Below are 18,387 nucleotides of genomic sequence, written 5' to 3' on the forward strand. Positions count from 1 at the left end.
GAGAGTTGAGGATCTCGACAATAGTATTACAACGGTAAAAAGACAGATGAAAACGGACATCGGATGAAGAACTTACGTACTTTTAACGGTCTTTTCCCGTCCCGGCCTATAAAAAATATATAATTAAAAATAAATTCAAAATTTTCCAACGAAGTCTAAATGTAAGTTGTAGATTATATTCTCACCTACGTGTGGATATAAAGAACGTCAAAATGTAGCTCGTATGCGAAATTTATGCATTTTAGATGATTGAGGCACAAACTGAGGGGGGGGGGGGGGGGTACGCCCGGCGTACGAGGGTACGCCCAGCATACGCCATACGAAATTTATGCATTTTAGATGATTGAGGCACAAACCGAGGGGGGGGGGTACGCCCGGCGTACGAGGGTACGCCCAGCATACGCCATACGGGGCCTCAGATCGGCCACGTCTCCCCTACGCCCCTCTATCCCTGTCCCATCTGAAGTCCGGCAGACGAGGAAGGCGTCATGAATGACGTACACCTCGCGTACGAGGGTACGCCCAGAGTACGAGGTACGCCCGGCGTACGAAGCTGCCTCCACCCCTATAAATAAGGATGCAAGGTTTCCGGCCCCATTTGCTAATTCACACCATTTCTCTACCACTTTTTCACTTTCGAGCCCCTCGAGACTACCCCAACGCCCCGGTTACGTATCCAAGTCCCGACGAAGGTCCGAAGCTCTGAAATACCCGAGAAACTCAATTCTTTCCGGTCGAAGTGTTGCACGAGAAAAATATCGTTTTCTTCAAATCATCAATCTTTTCAGGTGAGTTCATACCCCTATATTTTCACGTCTTTTCTATGTTTTAAAAGAGGGGGGGGGGAATACAAGTGAAACGCAAGAAAAACTTATGTTAAAATGCAAATCGTTACATATAGTTTCAAATACTTTATCTACATTTGGTGTATAAATGTTAAATACATAAGAATAACATTATTACAAATTTTATACTTTACATACAAAGTTAATAACACATTAAGGTTTATCATGCAAATGAAATACATTTTTTGGAAAACTATAATAGGTATAGTTTATGAGATATTCATGATATTTTACACTCTATAAACACTATAGAAAGGAAATACTTACATTTACAAGAAAAATGGACTTTTCATACGTAACTCTATTTGATACAAACGTTGTGAGACATTTGACTTCATGTACTTTCACGTACGCATTTTAAGTCTTGTATTATATACCATAATCTCTTTTAAGGAGAGTGTGATAGTTGTGTATAGATCTATACGAGATTGACAATCCCGCAGCTAAACTGTTAGCTACAGTTGGACCGGCAGGTCTGGGTTGACAAATGTCATATCATTCCAACGCCTGAAGAACGTTGTAACAGGCAGTCTGGCCAATAGTACGGTATTAAAACTCACGTGAAGTATTAAAACATTTGATTTACGAGGATATCAAATGCCTTAGTGATTATATATACGTATATAAATCTACTCACACTACTTTAGGTATGGAAAATACTTATGCATTTCATTTTCGAATCATTTAACACTACTATTCATTTATGGAAAATATTGGATTTGCTAGATACAAACACAATTACTTTATACAAAAAGGCATACAATTCTTATACAAAAATGCTTATGAACTCACTAACTTAATTGTTGACACTTTTTCAAAACTACTTGTATTTCTTAGGGATTCAGTAATACATGTAACAACTGCTTTTGGGAAGGGACGCTAAAGCGTCAATTTCAAACTTATTATATCATCATAATGTAATTTCTTTTGAAACATGTAATACAATCAACAATGTAACTTTTTAAATTATATTTATGATGGTTGTGTTTGCTTTCTTTACTATTTATTCAACTGTTATGATACTACATGAACTCATCCGCCCTCGAAAGATTCTGCCGTTCTGGTTTGGGGTTGTGACAACCAAGGAGTCTACACTACAAGAAAAATGCGATTTTGCTACGGAATGAATCTGTTGTGAAAAGATGAAATTCCGTTGCAAAAGACGAATAGCGACGGAATTTGTAACGACCGATTTCCGTCCCAAAAAACGCCATAACGAGGGGTTTGCAACAGAAACAATAATTTTGTCGCAATTGTGACAACGGAATGAAATCCGTGGTATATGGTATTCTGTCATGTATTCCGTAGTAGGTTTCCATCACAAATTTCGTGGTAGTTCTTCCGTCACAAATTCCGTTGTAGGTAATCCCTAGCAAAATCCGTGGTGATGAATCCCTAGCAAAATTCATGGTGATGAATCCCTAGCTAAATCTTTGGTGATGAATCCCTAGCTAAATCCGTGTTTATGAATCCCTAGCTAAATCCGTGGTGATGAATCCCTAGCTAAATCCGTTTGATGATCTCGTAGCAAATTCGGTGGTCATAAATCCCTAGCAATTTTTGGTGGTGTATATATTATATAGCAGATTCAATATGGGCCGATTTATAATTGATTTATAAATTATATCAAATAATTTTGTAGTAATATATGAAAAACAAAAGAAAAACAAAAAACTCGTAACCATTAAATCATAAAATAACAAAATAATTATTTATTACATGGAAAAAAGAAAGTTTCTACTCCAAAATACATAATCTGCAATAAACATATATCAACCTACTACCATTGTTGTTTTTGTAAAGACATTAATAAGATCCAATGTCGTTTGAAGTTGCTTTTCAAGATTCCCGATCCTTGCTTTGTGCTCATCTTGTTGGTCGTTCATCATTTCTTTAAGCTCTTCGTTTTGTTGTTTTCATTTAGCAACAAGCTCCCTCATTTCCTCTAATTCATCATTTTTTTCGGGAATGTAAGATACATCCATTTTACCATTCCTATTGGGAACCGCCTTTGCAAAAGAGCCTAATCCATAAAGTCTTTTTTTTTTTTTATCATGACCACCGACAGCAGCATAAATAGCTTATCCTCCTCAAATTCAACACCTTCAGCTTCTAACTCTTCCCGTTTTTTTTTTGTATAGGCCGCTTACAAAATAAAAATATTATAAGTTCAAAGATATCAAATTTAGGAATGATATTATGGAGTAGCTATAAAATAAAAGTTAATTTAAACTGAAATGAATTTTACATGAATTTGTCAATCTTTTTCATTTGTGAAAGTGACTCCATCATGATTCTTAGTGTGTGTATACAGGAACAATTCACTATGGGGTAGCTCATGTCCCAATTTCCTCTTCTGCATAAATACCATATAAAAAGTCAAATATACAGATAAACATATGGAAACATTGATGCTATGTACCATTTAAAAAAAATACCAAATCAGAAGCTATCTTCAAATGACATGCGGATCCGGCGTTATGTGTGGGTTTTGCTACTCCATCAGCCACACCGTTATACCTATTTTTCTTGCTCTGCTCAAATTTTAGCTTGTATTCTTCTGTATTCCATTTTAATTGCCAGGAGTTCCAGACTTCCTATGGAATATGAGCTGGTTTAATGCCATGTTTGTTTCTTTTTGGGATCCTCATGTTGAAGAGATATTGACCATAACTTTGTGCCGCTTTCCTTGCCCAAGCTTGCCTCACCAACGAGTCTATTGTCTCATCCCAACAACATTTTTTCTACACATTAACAATATAAACATAAGTTGAAGTGTAAATGTTTAACAAATAACCAATTTATGACTTCTATTTACCTAAAACTCCTACCAATATAACTCGCGCATTTCTTTGCTTACTTGTGCCCAAGCGTACCCTTCTGGGTCTACTCTTTGTTTAAAGGACTGACTAATAAAGTGGGACAAGGTCCTAGTGGCATTTGCCTGCAAGTAATCATATGAGAGGTTAAGTTTACAATTGATCTACGTAGGCGTAAACCAAAATTTAATACATAAAAAAAAGTTGTAATTAAGATTTGAATTGGTAACTCACGTATTTTTCCAAACATGAACATTTAAACGTCCATTTGGTCCACAAGCTTCAGAGGAATTGTTTTCACCTTCTACACTTTCCACTACAGATCCATTCTTGGTTGGTTGTGTCGGTGATGGGGTAGATTCTGGGATAGGTGTTGTTGATAGGGTAGATTATGGGATAGGTGTTTTTGATGGGGTATATTTTGGGGTAGGTGTTGGGATAGATGTATATGTTGAAGATGTGGTAGTTCCTTTACTTAAGGAGGGTGTGGTAGTTATTGTAGTTATGACGGATGGTAGTGTAGATGCAGGTTTTGAGGTTGTGGTAGTAGATATAGGTGTTGATGATGTGGTAGTGGGTGTTGGTTTTGAGGATGGTTTAGATGGTGTAGGTGCTGAAGTTTTGGTTATTGATGTTCATATTGACGATTGTATTGTTCCAACATCTGAACTTTTAAATGATTTTTCTAATGAGGGTGTAGATGTTGTAAGTGATGCCAAGGAAGTGGTAGTCATGGGTGATCTTAATGATATAGGTTTAGGGGTTTTGTTGGTAGATGTTCATAGGTGCTTTGGATGTGGTTGTTTGTTTTTAGAAGTCGATTTCTTTATCTTGTAACTGTCTGTTTACGAATTTTGCAGCAGAAATCATGTTGCATTTCTAACTTGTGGTGCAATGAATTTAGTTGGCTTCACACCGGATGCTCCTTTTGCTTTCGAGGTCGACATCTTTCTGACACAAACAATAAAAATAAATTATATATGAAGGCATTACTTTGCATGAAAACTATCAAATACAATCAAAACCAATTTACATGAAGATGATCAGACAACAAAAAATGATCGATCATCACAACAACACTAAATTAAATAAATATAAATTTCAGATGAGTAACAACTTATATCACCAAAGTCAGTGCACAAACGTATAACGAACAAAGATTTTGATCAATAAGCCACTAGAGATGATGATTATAGAAAATGTAAACCCTATTTCTAATCGATAATTAATTACCCCAATATGCAACATAAACGTTTGTAGGTTGGAGGGAAACGAAACTTGAAATACTTTGAACCTCCACTAATAAAAAATTTGAACTATCCTAATTACCGCTAAATATTAAGTAATTCAACTTTATAGAAAGTAGCTACAGATTGATAGATAGGGTATGCACGTATAAATAACGTCAAGAAAGAACATAGAGTAACGATGTGTTCATAGTATAATTTTAACGTAAAATTATATACGAGGACTAAACATTAATAAACTATACATCTTTATGCTTTTTTGTTTAAATTGAAATTTATATACAAAAAGACGTACAGGTCATATCAATATATATGGTGGTGGCTTATTGTGTCCATGGATGACATAGGGTTGATTGGTCCACATGGTAATGGCCATTGGTCAACATGCTAGTTGCTTATGGTGTCCATGGTTGACATATGGGCCATTGGTCAACATGGTAGTTGCTTAAGGCATCCATGGTTGATATATGGATGACATATGGGCCATTGGTCAACATGGTAGTTAATTATGGTGTCCATGGTTGACGTATGGAGGACATATGGGCCATTGGTCAACATGGTTGTTGCTTATGTTATCCATGGTTGACATATGGGCCATTGGTAAACATGGTAGTTTCTTATGGTGTCCATGGTTGACATATGCGCCATTGGTCAACATGGTAGTGGATTATGGTGTCCATGGTTGACATATGGATGACATATGGGCCTTTGGTCAACATGGTTGTTGCTTATGGTGTCCATGGTTGATATATGGGCCATTGGTCAACATGGTAGTTGCTTATGGTGTCCATGGTCGACATATGGATGACATATGGGCGATTGGTCAACATGGTAGTTGATTATGGTGTCCATATTTGACATATGGATGACATATGGGCCATTGGTCAACATGGTAGTTGCTTATGGTATCCATGGTTGATATACGGATGACATATGGGCCATTGGTCAACATGGTTGTTTCTTATGGTGTCCATGGTTGACATATGGGCCATTGGTCCACATGGCAGTTGCTTATGGTGTCCATGGTTGACATATGGATAGCATATGGGCCATTGGTCAAGATGGTAGTTTCTTATGGTGTCCATGGTTGACATATGGGCCATTGGTTAACATGGTAGTTGCTTATGGTGTCCATGGTTGACATATGGGCCATTGGTCAACATGGTAGTTGCTTAAGGTGTCCATGGTTGACATATGGATGACATATGGGCTATGGGTTAACATGGTTGTTGCTTTTGGTGTCCATGGTTGATGTATGGATGACATATGGGCCATTGGTCAACATGGTTGTTGCTTATGGTGTCCATGGTTGACATATGGGCCAATTGTCAACCTGGTAGTTGCTTAAGGTGTCCATGGTTGACATATGGGCCATTGGTCAACATGGTATTTGAGTATGGTGTCCATGGTTGACATATGGATTACATATGGCCCCTTGGTCAACATGTTAGTTGCTTATGGTGTCTATGGTTGACATATGGATGGCATATGGGCCATTGGTCAACATGGTAGTTGCTTATGGTGTCCATGGTTGACATATGGAGGACATATGAGCCATTGGTCAACATATATCATTTATGATGGTTATGTATTAAAATTTAAAATTTTCAAATACTTAATGTTGTAGGAAATATTAACTTTTTAAATAATTTTATTAATAATTTAGGGTCCCCGATTAATCTCTGTTGAGTCTGATTAATCGCTTATCGCCAGTCGACCGCCGAGCTACCGCCGAAATTTTTTTAGAACCTTAATTAATTAAAATAGAAATTGATTTTTCTTTTAAATATGAGTTTTTACAAAACTACCCTTACTAATTAAATATGCGTCATTGTATGTATTAGGATAATTTGGTCATTTTGTAATGGAACATCTTCTAGGCGCCATAATGTTTTCCGACGAAACACCTTGTTTTAGTTCTTCACTCTGAAATTCAGTCACTTTGAAACATCCCCAACTTAAAAATTCCGACAGACAAAAAACCCTAACGTCAAGTTCGCAGAATCGTTGTCTTAGTGAATGTTTATTATTATGGAAGCCAGTACTTCATCTTAGATCCAATCAAGAAATCAAAAGAAATCGCTATCAGACATGCCATTTGAAGTGATGGAGAAAATAATAGTCGACTTGGAAAAAATTTCAGCAGTCGGGGCTTTCAGGATGAAGAGTGTGTAAGTCTTGCCTTTGATCATTCTATTTCACAAGTGTATTTGAGTTTTCTTTACATTATCGAGCGAATATTGTGTTTCGTTTACAGTTGCAGATTCTTCAACAAGGCAGGAAAAATGGATGAAGTATGTAAACATATGGAGTTAGATGTATTACGATTTTGTGTTTGCTCTGACCAGAAACATATAGTTGTCAATAGATGCTTAGAGATGAGAAACCCTAATATTATATTCAGGAACGGATTGGTACGTTATTGTATATATGCATAGTAGTTATTAAATTTTTACTTGTTTTGCATAACTTTAACTAGAAATAACAAATTACTTGTTTTGCATAACTTTAACGGAACACCATGAAGCCTCACAATTTCCTTCACATAAGAATTCGCATGTTTATCCATAGACCACTTTTCTTTGGCTGCTATGAAATGCGCACTCTTAGTGAAGCGATCAACGACCACCCAAATCATGTCGTGACCGTTCCTTGTTCTAGGCAGTTTAGTCACAAAACCCATGGTGATGTCTTCCCATTTACCCATGGGTACGGGTAAAGGTTCTAAACTCCCATACGGTTTCTGATGTTGTGCCTTAACCCTAGCACAAGTTACACTCTCGGCCACATACTTAGCAACATCGAGCTTCATCGTCAGCCACCAATAATAGGGTTTTAGATCCCTATACATTTTCGTACTTCCGGGATGAATCGAGTACATGGTCTTGTGAGCTTCTTCCATCAGAAGATCTCTTATTCCGTCCGTCTTAGGTACCAAATTCTATCTTGAAATACCTTCAACCCTTGGTTGTTTGTACCGAACACTAACGTTTTGCCTAAACGTTCTTCCTTTCGGTCATTTTTCTCTAAAGCTTCCTCTTGAGCTTTCTTTATACTTTCCACAATTGTCGAGACAACTTCAATTCTCAACGCTCTTGGCCTTTTCTTTTCAAGGTTTACCTTCCGACTGAGAGTATCGGCAACAACATTTGCTTTACCAGGGTGGTAAAGTATCTCACAGTCCTAGTCCTTGAGTAACTCTAGCCAGCGTCGTTGCCTCATATTCAATTCCTTCTGATTAAAGAGATATTGGAGACTCTTATGATCAGTGAAAAGTTTACACTTAGTGCCATAAAGATAATGCCTCCATATCTTCAAGGCAAATACTACCGCTACCAACTCCAAATCATGAGTGGGGTAGTTCTTTTCATGTTCCTTCAATTGCCTCGATGCATACGCGATCACTTTATCCCTTTGGGTCAGAACACAACCTAACCCAACTCCGGATGCATCGCTATAAACTGCAAAGTCATCAACTCCTTCAGGCAATGAAAGAATCGGTGCTTCACACAATCTCTTCTTCAACTTCTCAAAGGCTTCCTTATGCTTCTCATTCCAAGCATAAGTGGCTCCTTTGTGGGTCAAAGTTGTTAATGGAGTAGCAATCGAAGAAAAGCCTTGGATAAACCTTCGGTAATATCCAGCTAATCCTAAAAAGCTTCGAATCTCCGTAGGACTTTTTGGTTGTTCCCACTTCATTACAGCTTCAATCTTTGCTGGGTCGACCATTATCCCTTCTTGGTTAACCACATGACCTAAAAATTGGACTTCTTGAATGCAAAATTCACACTTGGAGAACTTTGCATACAACTTCTCCTTTTTCAGGACTTCTAGCACTTCACGCAGATGCTTTTCATGCTCTTGCTTGCTTTTCGAATAAATCAAGATATCATCTATGAATACTATCACAGATTTATCTAAGAATGGTTTACAAACCCTATTCATCAAATCCATGAAAGCTGCTGGGGCATTGGTTAGTCCGAACGACATAACCAAAAATTCATAGTGTCCATATCTCGTTCTAAAAGCAGTCTTTTCGATATCCTGCTCTCTCACCTTTAGTTGATGGTATCCTGACCTAAGATCGATCTTCGAGAAATAGCTCGAACCCTGCAACTGGTCGAACAAGTCATCGATCCTTGGCAACGGGTACTTGTTCTTTATCGTCACTTTGTTCAGCTCTCTGTAATCGATGCACATTCTCATGCTTCCGTCTTTCTTCTTTACAAATAACACAGGGGCTCCCCAGGGTGATGAACTAGGTCGAATGAAACCTTTGTCCAATAACTCCTGAAGTTGTGTCATAAGTTCTTTCATTTTGGTTGGTGCTAATCGATAAGGTGCTTTCGCTATCGGCGTCGTTCCTGGTAACAAGTCGATACGAAATTCTACTTGTCGATCAGGGGGCAATCCGGGAAGATCTTCGGGAAAGACTTCCGGATAATCGCACACCACCGGAATATTCTGCACCTCCTTCTTTTCCATCTTGGCATCGATCACGAATGCTAGATATGATGTACATCCCTTGGCCAAACACTTTCTGGCTTTCATTAAGGAAATGATTCCAGAGTTTACTCTGCGTTTGTCTTCGTACACCATAAACGACTCTTTCCCTGGCGGGTTTACTTTTACTATCTTCTTTCTACATAGTATTTCTGCATCATTGGCGCTAAGCCAATCCATTCCTAAAACTATGTCGAATCCATTTAACTCGATAGGCAATAATTCCTCTTGGAACTTATTCCCATCCAAGTCAATGAGGATGTTTTTCATACGATGGCTAACAGGTACAAACTTGCCACTAGCAATCTCGACTAATAAGGCATTAACTAGCCTATCTACAGGCAAAGCTAGCTTTCTACCAAATTCATGCGATATAAAGGAGTAATTGGCTCCAGAATCAAACAAAATTTGGGCAGGCAATTCGTTTACGAGAAAGGTACCTGAAGCGACATCGACTTCTTCTTTTGCAGCTTCAAGTTTCATCTGAAAGGCTCTCGCCTTCGGCTTTGGTGGTAGATTGGGCTTTGCGGCATCCTTCCTCTTTGGAAAGTCTTTAAGAACATGCGCTACTTCATGGCACTCAAAACATACCCTCTTGTCGGACGGACACACGTTGGCATAATGCCCAGTCTTTCCAAATTTGAAGCAAGTCACCTCCTCACTACATCTCCCAGAGTGCTTTCTCTTGCACTTCTCACACCATTTCACTTCACCTCCTCCTCCTCCAAACTTCTTGGACTTAGAAAATTTGCTTTTCTTGTTGGAACCCGAAGTTCCTTCAAATTTTCTCTTTTCACCAACTTCTGCCCTCTCCAGACCCTTCTCCTTGATCTGAACCTCAACATTCTTAGCAGCCCATATGGCGGCTTTCAAAGTGGTTGCTTGCTTAACCATCGGACCAAAGTCCGCTGGTAATCCGAGGGCAAACTTGTTGACCTTAGAGAGTTCAGTTGGAACTAGATGAGGAACTAGCTTCATCTTTTCCATAAAACTAGCAGCGTATTCAGTAACGCTCATCTTTCCTTTCTTTAAATTTTGAAACTCATTGTTGATTTCCAGAAGATCCTGCTCAGAGCAGTACTGCAATTTCAGTTGGACCACAAATTCTTCCCAAGACATCTTACTAGCTTCACCCTTGGGCATCGAATCAGCTAGTAACTTCCACCAGCTCAACACACCAGACTTTAACAGAGGAATTGCAAGTGCGGTCTTTTGTTTGTTGCTGCACTCGCAACTTTCAAACATCGTCTCCATTTCGGAGATCCAATTCATGACTTCCACCGGTGTCGGACTCCCAGATAGACACAGCGGTTTGGATGCCATGAAATCTTTGTATTTGCATCCGCGTCCATCAACTCCTCCATCCTGGTTGTTTTGTCTAACTATCGGTGGGTTGGCTTGACCAAGAGTCCCACTGTAGTTCCCTCCTACTGATTGCCCTTCATTCAATACGGGCTGTTCAACAGGCATCGTAGTCTCTTCCCTATGTTGTTGTAGTAATCACCTTGTCTCCTCCATTTGGCGATCTAACATCATTTGCATCATTGCTTGTACCCCAGCCATCGTCATTGGCTCAGGTGCCGCTCCTACAATAGGTACTTGCTCAACTACTTGAGGTTGAGGCTGTTGATCCCTGTTTCCGTTTGCATTTGCAGCTCCACTATGAGTTATGGCCATTACAATCTATATAACGAATAAGGCGAATTTAGGTCTTTATCCTTGTTAGACATGTCAATTCCCTTATCACTCCGAAATGTTTACGTGTTAGTTCTAATCTCGTAATCATACGCTTAGAATCCTACACACATAAGGTTTCCAGATCCGGCCGGCAACAGACCATAGATCCGAACAAATAATGGCACACATGGCAAACACATAGCATTTAGCACATAAGGGCATTTTAGGCATCTTCCCTAAAATAAACTAGTGTTCGTGTCTAAATTATGGTAGACACTCATCTCACAATCATCACTTAGCATTCTAAGTTCAAGTCTTAGAAATTCTACAATTTCTTAGTTCGCTTAAACTAATGCTCTGATACCAACTGTGACATCCCCTAATTTCTCGGCCAGAAAAGACCGATTTAATTTATGCTTTTTAAAATAAAATCTGAGCAATCTTTTTAAAAGATGTTGCGGAATTGGTCCCCAAACAAAATATGATAAAAGTTTATCAAAACCCTTCATTAAGAAGGTATATGTTTTCCATATATATATATATCAAAACCTCGGGATGTCATGTTCCGATACAGATCAAAAGCATAAACAAGACATTATAAGCCTTTCAACAGTTATTTACAACTATTGGCCTATAATCCAAAAAATCTCTCGTTGTCCTCCGACTATGCTCGGGGTCCACTACCTGTAACATAAAAAGCTGAGTGGGTCAGGTTTGGGAGCCTGGTGAGCATATAGGGTTTTCAACCCACAATAATAATAAACTTACTAAGTTCATCAATCAATAATAACCCTGATTACCCGTTTCCGTTATCCTCACTTTATGTCCCTAAACACTTGTCACAAGGGACCTAGCCTAAACAATATCATCGGGATGGACACTACTGCTAAGGGGTTTCCTCAGCCATACATGTCCTAAAGGCAACCATGAGGGGGATAGAGTACAGCGAATGAACACTCTTAGTTCATTAACACCTACAGGTTGCGGACCTGCTAATGTTTCCCACTGGACTGTCTAGAAAGTCCGTGGTCGTCATCCAAACTCCGCTAGATGACTGGATCTCAAAACACATCGAGGCCTCTCATCAATTTTATTTTATCACACATCACAATCTACCCATGTTCTACCCAACATATTTGTAGATAAAAATACTTATACAGTTTAAAACTTGTATAAAACATCAACACAACAATCACCTCAAATAAATAATTAATATATTTACACATAGCACGTATTATAAGGTAAATACTTCATATCTATGTGTAAAATGAAAGTGACTATACACTCACATGATTTGATGATAATCGAGCAGCAATTCGTTTCCTAAAACGATCGTTTCTAATAAAACTGGGAGTTTTATTGAGAAACCGGGCTTTGTAAAAGTCGGGCTTCGAAACCGAAAAGATAAATTTTCCGGGCTTCTCGGGCACTTCGTGGGGTATTCCGGGCTTTACAATTGATACCGGGGCTTTGCGGGATGTTAATATAAAGAAAATATGGGTTTAGGGGCTAAATATGGCAAAATTCCAAAAATACCCGGGAGGTCTCGCACCCTCCTATTTATAGGGGGAAGCTTCTGATCGGACGGTCAGGAGTCTTCTGATCCGACGGCTGAGAAGGCTCGCAGAGGGGGAGGCTCGCATGAGGGTTGCGCGTGCGAAGGGCTCTCTGGCGGCTTGTGATTGGACCGAGGTCTAGGGTCCAAAGTAGGGGGTTCGTGGCGCCTGCGAGGGTTCCGACTCATGAGTCACTACGCACGCGTCGGATGCGAGGCTCGCCACCGAGGCTTCTACGTGTAGTCAGCGGATTGGACCGCAGCTCGGACTCGGAAGGAAATGACACGCCTCGCCAGGTGGCTTCGTGACTCAGCAGCCTGGTGACTCAGCAGGACACGTGTCACATGCGAGGCGAGGGTGACGTGGCAAAGTGTGACTATGCGAAATTTCTCGGTTTTCGCGCCAAAACTTCTAAAATCCATAACTTTCGCATACGAGCTCCGTTTTTGACGTTCTTTATATGCACGCGTAGCTAAAATTACGATCTACAACTTCCGTTTAGACTTCATCGGCTAATTTTGACTTTAAATTTTATATTATTATTTTTAACAGACCGGGACAGGAAATTCGTTAAAAATTCATAACTTCTTCATCCGACATCCGTTTTCGTCAGACTTTTTACCATTGTGCTCCTAATGACGAGACCTTCAATTCTCGTTTAGGTTGTGTCGGCTAAAAATCGCTCGATCTAAAATTCGAGTTTTTAGCTGTCTACTGCTACGTTGAAACTTCGAAAAATCATAACTTCCTCATACGAAGTCAGATTTGGGCGTTCTTTTTATCGAACTTCTCGGTTTAACGAATACTACAACTTTCATTTAGATTACTAAGGCTAAAAAGTAGTTTATCAAAAACTCACTTTTTACGACATTCAACACCATGTCGGTTTTGTCGCGAAACTTCGACAGGTCATAACTTCTTCGTTATAACTCGGATTTTGGTATTCTTTATATCCCCGAAATCCTTGTTTCGACCACTACAAATTTATGTAAAGATATCGGGCTTATCTCACACTTTAATTTTGACGCTTATTTTTATTCTTAATTAATTAAGCCCTAATAATTAAGCATAAAACACATAATTCACATCATATTCACATAATTCCTTTTCATTTCTTCAAAATGAGTTACAAAGGTTAACCTAGACTATCAACTCAATATAAATGCCTAGGCTAGAAACACGAGTGTTACATTAGATAAGTTATGAACCTTGGAAAATTATTATTTTGCATGTATTAGACAAACATAGATCCAAGGATTATTAAGGTTGCATGCACACTTAGGAAGTGTTAGATTGCTCAAAACCCAATAGTGGTATCAAAGCCTAGGCTTGCTTGTTTGATACTTGATGCAAAATAGTGAAAAAAGTTGAAATTGTTGTTGTCTGGCTGATGGACTCGTCGAGTCCATGGGGGGGACTCGCCGAGTTCAAGGCAAAATTCATCCTACTCGCCGAGTAGGTTCGTGCACTCGGCGAGTAGAATGATCAGAATGCAAAATTTCGACTTTTGTTGCTGGAAATGGACTAGAAACATTACCCTAACCTGTTTTGGTGTTTTAAAACTTGTTTTAGTTGGTGTAATGGTTGTTCTAATCCATTTACAATAGCATATATCAAAATTCCATGATTTTTATATGTTCATATAATTCTTGAAATTTTGATGATCATGTTCATGTTCTTATGAATTTAGAAGATGATAGGAATTATTTGTTGAATTGTTTAGAATTAATTCTTGATCATTTATGTGTTTTAATGGAGTCCATAATTTGTCCTCAAGTTATGGATATCCAAAGGTCACTTTTCTTTAACACACATTTAAACACATAAGTTACATGAAAATGAAGAGTCTTCATTTTTATGAACCTTTAATTCATAAGTTATGAAATGAAAAGTTTTGGATGGTTACAAAACTTGCCCTCAAGTTTTGGAATTTGTAAAGTTTCACACACTTTAATAAACTTTAATTCCAACCCTTAGAGTTTTAATAGTTAAAATTCAACCCTTATACTATTTATAACGTTAATGGTTAATTATTATATATATGTATAAGAATAAGTCGTTCTACCGTTAGTAGGCCTCATTCATGAAGTCGGTCTATAAGGGGGGTATAAGGTTGTTGCCTATAAAATGGCAGCTTAATGGGTGTCCACTCTCACCCACCGCTTCCCTGATCGGTGGAGGGTCGTTAGCCGAACGGGTAGGACAATGACTTTAAATCCTCATTAAAAGTATAATGATTATTATAATGTAACTAAACATTTTTTTTAATTCCCAATCTTAGTTACTTTAGGAAAATGTGAACATGGTGCTAGTCCATGGAATTCACACTTTATAACTTACCAAGTCGTTGGTGGAGCGTGTGTGGTTAACCGGCACACTAACTTGGACTAGTAAGGATCACGAAGGGTGACTTAATGTTTGTCATAGATCAGTGGAGCGTGTGTGGTTAACCGGCACATTGATTAGGTGATAATATTAAGGGCACCAAGTGAATTAGCATGGTTATTCACACCTTGTTTTGTGATCCTCGGCATCCCAGTCACAAAACTTGAAGGGCACAATCGAGATTGAAACATGCCATTGAAAAGTTCAATGAATCTCAAAAGAATCTAGGAATTTCAAATCCAATTAAAACCTAATAATTCATTTTGTTTTTCATGGTGGAAATTGGTGAATCGTCATTCACCTACCTTTCAAATATATTATTACTTAGATTACGACATCCCTCTTCTAAGTATAATATATTGTGATTGGATCCTAGCCTTAATATTACATTTAGGTGTCTTATTAAGGATTCTATATATCTAATCTAAACTTGCTTTCTTCTTTCAGATCTCTTCCAACACTAATGCTTCGGGCTCTAACCCAGCTGGTTCTTTCTCTCTCATGAATCTTTGTGGGAGAGTCATCTTTGATGGTTCCAACTTCATGGATTGGATTAGGAACATCAGGATGGTTACTCGTTATGAGGACAAGGAATATGTCCTCGATAAGGAGTTAAAAGAGCTTGATGAGTCTACTGCTACTCCTGAGGAGATCGCTGAATTCAGGACACATGAGAGAGATGCTACTAAGGTGGCATGCATCATGATGGCCACGATGACCGCCGAGCTCCAAAAGTCCTATGAGGACTTCTACCCTTTTGAGATGCACCAAGACCTGATGGAAAGGTACCATCAGAGTGCTCGTCAGGAGCGATATGAAATAATCTCCTCCATAATAACTACCCGCATGAAGGACGGTGAATCCATCACGGCCCACATGCAAAAGATGCAAAGGTATGTGGACCGTTTGCTGAAGCTGAATGTGAACTTCCCTGAGGAGTTGGCAATTGACATCATTTTGCACTCCTTACCTTCTTGTTATGACCATTTTCGTATGACATATCATATGAACAAGGAGGAAGTTACCCTCAGCAAGCTTCAAGGACTCTTGAAGACCGCTGAAACCGGTCTTAAGGGCAAGGCGGTTGTTACCTCTACTACTCCTACTCCAACATCTACCCCTGTTTTGGCTATCGGGCAAGGCAAAGCGAAAAAGAGGAAGCACCCTTCGAAGGGTACCAAGGGAAAGTCTCTTGAAGGCTCCTCATTGAAGAACAAGAGTGGTTCTTTCACTCCTTTTGCCATTCCCAAGGATGTTGATTGCTACTATTGCCTGGACAAGGGGCACTGGAAGCGAAACTGCCCTAAGTACTTGCAGGATCTAAAGGATGGGAAAGTGAAACCCACCCATGCAGGTATTTACACAATATTGTCTAATTACTCATCATATTCTAACTCATGGGTGCTTGATACAGGATGTGGTATTCACATATGTTCTGATTTGCAGGGCCTAAGAAGAAGTGAGAATGTGGAGCACGGGAAGATAAACTTGATCATGGGGAATAGGAAGGCTTCACCTGTTTCCAAGATTGGGGTTTATACTTTGTTGCTTAATAATGGGTTAAAATTAGATTTGAATAAATGTGTGTACTCGTCTAAAATGGCGAGGAATATTATTTCTTTTCATGCTTTGTACAAACAAAGTTTTACCTTTTCGTTTGATAATGAATGTGGTGGTATTAATGATTTCTTTAAAAATGTGTTTTATTTTAAAGCATTACCTTGTGATGGTGTGTATGAAACTATGTCGATTGTAGACAACTTAGGAAATAATGTATTGTATATTGATTCTTCTACTAGCCTAGATAAAGCATCATTGTGGCATTGTCGTCTTGGACATGTAAACAAGAAACGCATAGGCCAACTCCAAAAGAATGGAGTCTTGGAGTTATTCGACCTTAAATCAGATGATAGTTGTGAATCTTGTCTACTTGGAAAGATGACAAAATCACCCTTCACTGGAACTTGTGAAAAGGGTGAGGGTTTGTTGGACCTAATACATATTGATGTATGTGGGCCATTCAAAACTGCCACAAGGGATGCTAATCGGTATTATGTGACTTTTATTGATGATTTTAGTAGATATGGGTATGTCTACTTAATCAAACATAAGTCAGAAACCTTTGAAAGGTTTAAGGAATTCAAACAGGAAGTAGAAAATCAATTGGGCAGGAACATTAAGATGCTTCGATCCGATCGAGGTGGTGAGTATCTTAGTACCGAGTTCCTTGACTATCTTAAGGAGTGTGGGATTGTCTCACAATTGACTCCTCCCAGGACACCACAGCTAAATGGTGTAGCTGAGAGGCGTAATCGAACCTTGTTAGACATGGTTCGCTCTATGATGAGTCGAGCTTCGATACCAATCTCTTTTTGGGGGTATGCCTTAGAGACTGCCGCCCATATCCTTAATCTAGTCCCTACAAAGAAGGTTATCAAAACACCTCATGAGATGTGGACTGGGAAGGTTCCCAATTTAGACCACATCAAGATTTGGGTTTGCGAGGCTTTCGTGAGGCGTGAGACTCATGATAAGCTCGAACCCCGAAGTGAAAGGTGTATTTTCATCGGCTACCCACAGAAATCTTTCGGTTACCTCTTCTACAGACCCAGTGAGAATGTGGTCTTTGTAGCAAGAAGAGGGGTCTTTCGTGAGAGGGAGTTTATAAGCCAAGGAGATAGTGGGAGGCAAATTGATCTTGAAGAAATTCAAGAAGCAATTGGTGAAGGAACCTCAAACACTAGCAATCAACCTGAGGAAGAAACTCCTGTTGAGCAAGCTGACAATTCTGTACCTCCGAGGCGTTCCACACGGGTTAGGAACACACCTTCGTTTTATTATGGCTTCCATATTACTACGGAAGGTGATACGTTTATCAGCGATAGTACACTGGTAAATTTGGATGAACCTAGCAGTGTTAAGGAAGCCATGGCAGGCCCGGAGTCTGCTAAATGGAAAGAGGCTATGGACAGCGAGATACAGTCCATGTATGACAATCAAGTTTGGAACTTGGTTGACAATGTACCAGGCCGTAAAACAGTCGGGTGTAAATGGATCTTCAAGAAGAAGACCGACATGGAAGGAAAAGTGCATACTTATAAGGCTCGACTGGTTGCGAAGGGTTTTACTCAGACTCAAGGTATTGATTATGATGAAACTTTCTCGCCGGTAGCAAAGATTAAGTCTATTAGGGTTATGCTAGCCATTACTACATTTCATGATTATGAAATATGGCAAATGGATGTCAAAACCACTTTTCTTAATGGAAAGTTGGCTGAGGATGTGTACATGAATCAACCAGAGGGTTTTGTCAGTGCAGAGTACCCTAATAGAGTATGCAAGCTTGAGAAATCCA

This window comes from Lactuca serriola, chromosome 9, assembly GCF_051521515.1.
Source record: "Lactuca serriola cultivar US96UC23 chromosome 9, Lser_US96UC23_V15, whole genome shotgun sequence".
Taxonomy (NCBI): domain Eukaryota; kingdom Viridiplantae; phylum Streptophyta; class Magnoliopsida; order Asterales; family Asteraceae; genus Lactuca; species Lactuca serriola.